The sequence below is a fragment of the Pteropus medius genome, unplaced genomic scaffold (assembly GCF_902729225.1).
Source record: "Pteropus medius unplaced genomic scaffold, Ma_sr-lr_union100, whole genome shotgun sequence".
NCBI lineage: Eukaryota > Metazoa > Chordata > Mammalia > Chiroptera > Pteropodidae > Pteropus > Pteropus medius.
The window spans coordinates 1,546,342-1,550,515 of NW_024354360.1; positions in this window are offsets into that span (position 1 = coordinate 1,546,342).

The following is a 4,174-nucleotide window of genomic DNA, read 5'->3' on the forward strand; positions in this document are numbered from 1 at the left end:
CCTGAGCAAGAGTGAACAAATTCATGAAGCATTCCATATTTTTAGACCTTTACATATGCTGTCTACAAAAGACTCACTTTAGATCAAAAGACACACACAGACTAAAAGTAAGGATATAGAAAAATATATTTCATGAAAATGGAAATGAAAAAAATCTGGGGTACCAATACTTATACCTGACAAAATAGATTCTAAACCAAAGGCTATAACAAGAGATAAAGAAGGACCCAGTAATCCCACTTCTGAGTACTCATCCATAGAAACCCAAAACACTACTTTGAAGAAACATTGCATCCATATATTAATTGTAGTGTTATTTACAAAAGCCAAGATATGAGGCAACCTGGGTGTCCATCAGTAGATGAATGGATAAAGAAGAAGTGGTACACATATACAATGGAATATTACTCAGCTATAAAAATAAGTAAGTAAGTAAGTAAGTAAGTAAGTAAGTAAGTAAGTAAGTAAATAAATTAAGTCTTGCCATTTGCAACAACATGGTTAGACTTGGAGGATATTATGCTGAGTAGAGTAAATCAGATGGAGAAATACAAATGCCACCTGGTTTCAGTTACATATGGAATCTAAGAAACAAAATAAACAAAACTGTGTGATGATCTTATTTATTATAAACAGCAACTTTTATTTCTAAAAAGTTATTCTAGAAGTGGAAATGCTGTGTCAAAGGATTTTAAAATAATTTTGCCCAGGTATACCCTGGAAAGTTGCAGTAATTGATCTTCCTGCTCAGTATATGAGAGACCCGTTTTCCCACACTCTCACCAACATAAGTTGTTACAATACTGAAAAACTTTGCCAATCTGATTAATGAAAAGTGATACCTCTTTATTGTTTGAACTTGAACTTCTGTAGATACTGGCAAGGTTAATCATCCTTGCACATGATGATTAATATAGTTAATCTATTGTTTACACAGTTTTTCTTATTAATTTGTAGGAGTATATGTAGTATGCCACTGATTCTGTATTCAATATATAAGAATAGTTTTCAGTCCAGCTTTTTAAGAATATTTTGTTTATTGTGGTTTTTTTCATGTAAAGAATTATTGACATTTTAAATTATTTTAAATCAAAAAAGTCAATATTTTCCTACATGGCTGTGGATTTCCTACCATGTTTATTAAGTCTCTCTTACCATTTATTTTAAAATTTTGCATGTAATGACCATAAGCTAGCTATATCTGTGTTTATGCTATGTGGTAGAAATCTCACTCTCCTGCTGCTCAGTAGTATCTGCGTGATCTACACCAGGATGACTGTGCTCCCGAGGGGGTGCTCTGTGGGCCAAATCAAGGCGTGACCTCATTCCTTTCAATTTTCTTTCCATAAGGCCAAGTCACTGGGTGTGGCTGCTCTTTCCACTGGTGAATTCTTACAGTCTTTGCATATATGAAAGAATTCATGGAACAGGTTTCTGTACTAAAGCTGTTTAGAAAATTTATGGACTTATTAGGGAAAGCATTCTTATTTTTTCTAAATAAGGAAAACAATGCTAGAATAATTAATTCAGGCAAGGTCTCACATAATCAGCAGGGTAATTCTTTCGAATTTCTCTTTCATTTGGTAGAAGCATGGATTTGGTGGTAACATGAATTTAAATCTGTAGCCTCTCTGCATCCTGACATAAGTGACCCAGGTGAAGTGAGGAGTTTATAGTGGTCCCTTCCACATTCCCTTGGGCACGTGCTAGGACTTATTTCCCACTGACGCTCCATCTGTAAAGGTGCTTTTGGCAGGGCAGAGGTTTTACCAGTGTTTACTTTTTAAGGTAACATGCATGATGTAGGAAATCTTCCATACATTGATACATGATTGCTGATGCACCTATTGATCCTACTATGTGTTTCTAAAGTGGGGCCTGGATTTTCACAGTGGGCCCAGGCTCCATTTCTTGACTCAGTGGCTCTTATATACCTTGAGCAATATCGCTTCCACCAGTCATGACTTACTATTTTCTCCTCCCTACCCCCAAACTGTATTTCATGTTAGCCGTAAAAGGATAAATCAACCTAAAGCACCTAACACAAGAAGTCCAGTTCCAGTGGAGTTCTTCTCCTCATCACTCCATCCCAGGATAACCACCACCAAGAACAGTTTAGAGTCTTTTCTTGTATCTTCCATCTCTTAAAACTTTAATTGTGGGAGGTTCTGGTCAAAGTGGTGGAGTAGGTACACTCTCTGTTTTTCTCTTCCTATAACCACATCAAAATTATAAGTTAATTATAGAACAATTAACCTGGAGAACCATCTGAAGGCTAGCTAAACAGAAGTCCTATAACTGAAGATGTAAAAAAGAAGCTGCATGGAGGCTGGTAGGAGGGGCAGAGATACGAAATAGGTGGGCCCCATACCCACACGTGGTGATTAAAAATTGAGAAAGATATTACAGCTGCAGAGGTCTTCCCTGAGGAATGAGAGGTCCCAGCTCCACAACTGGCTCCCCAGCCTGGAGCACCAGTGCCAACAAGAGTAGTCCCCGCAACATCTGACTGTGAAAATCAGTGAGGATCCCACCTGTCTAGGTGAGACAAAGAGATGTTGGAAACCCAGGTGATCTCTTAAAGGTCCCACATACAGACTCGCTTGCTCCAGGCACTCGCCCAGGGCTCCGGCGGAGGGATATCAGTTTGGGAGATGCCAGAGATGTGCAGGGAGAAACTGAGTTATGTTGCTTCAGGGTGAGGGTTGGAGGGGCCGCTGCCATTGTCCCTGTGTTGAGCCCTCCTCCCACATGGCCAAATCTGAATCTGCATTAGTCTGGTGAACTCTACTCACTCTACCATGATGACTCCCTAAGACTCTGCTCCACTCAAGTTGCACACCACCAGAGGCTCTTTCGGCAGGCCTTGGCTCAAATTGCAGTCTTTCTTAAAAAACTCTCAAGGTCTACAGGCCCCAGGCAGGAAGCAGCTGGCCTTGGTGTGCCCTGTACCTTTTGCCGAGTGGCCCCAGGCTCAGCATTGATGCCAAATCTAAGTCTACATTAACCTAGTGAACACTACTTGCTCCACTTTGGTGACTCCTTGAGACTCCTCTTTACCCAACGTGTTTACCATCCAAGGATCTTTTAGCAGCTGACACTTACCAGCAGCTGGCAGGTGGTGGCAGGACTTGGGGTGTTCTGTACCTTTTGTTGAACTGCCTCAGGCCTGGTACTGGTGGCAGCTGGCCTCAGTTTGCAGTGTGGCCTTTCCCACATTCCTCCAGCACAGGTAGTTAATAACCAGAGATTGCTCTGTAGCTCCTACCAGGTAGCCTTGAGCCAGTCGCAGGCAGCAGCTCACCTTGACCTACTCTAGAGCCCCTCTTAAGAGCCCTAGAATCAACACACTTGGTAGTTGGCTTCAGATCACACCTTAGCACTACCCAATTAGTCTCACAAGAGATACACCCAAAGGGTGATCTCAGTAGGTAACCGAGCCCTCTGGGGCAGATCCTGCTCTGTGAGGTTAGTCCCCACCCAGCAGCTTTTATGCTGTGATCATGGTTAGTCCTCACAACCAGTCATCCTTAGGGTCAGTTCCACCCACCGACATGCCAACGCAATCAGGGCTCGATTACAACAAGACACTCACAACCCATACAAGGAACTCTTTTTGGAGCAGTCGGCTTGGGTGATCAGGGAGACTGTTCTGCTGGGCCTCACAAGGTACTTACTACAAAAGTCACTCTGCCAAGACTAGGAGACATAGCAGACATACCTAATACATGGACACTAACATAGAGAGGCAGTCACAATCAGGAGAAAAAGGAAGATGTTCCAAATAAAAGAACAGGAGAAAACTCCAGAAAAAGAACTAAATGAAATGGAGGCAAGCAATCTATCACATACAGAGTTCAAAACATTGGTTATAAGGATGCTCAAGGAACTTAGCGAGAACTTCAATAAAGAGATAGTAAACATTAAAAAAGACATAGAAACCATAAAAAAGGAACCAGTCAGAAATTAAGAAGATCATAACTGAAATGAAGAATATACTAAAAGGAATCAATAGCAGATTAGATGAAGCAGAGGATCAAATCAGCAATTTGTAAGACAAGATAGTAGAAAATGCTTAATCAGAACAGCAAAAAGAAAAAAGAATTAAAAAAAATGAGAACAGTTTAAGGCTACCAACATTTGCATCATAGGGGTACCAGAAGAAGAAGAGAGA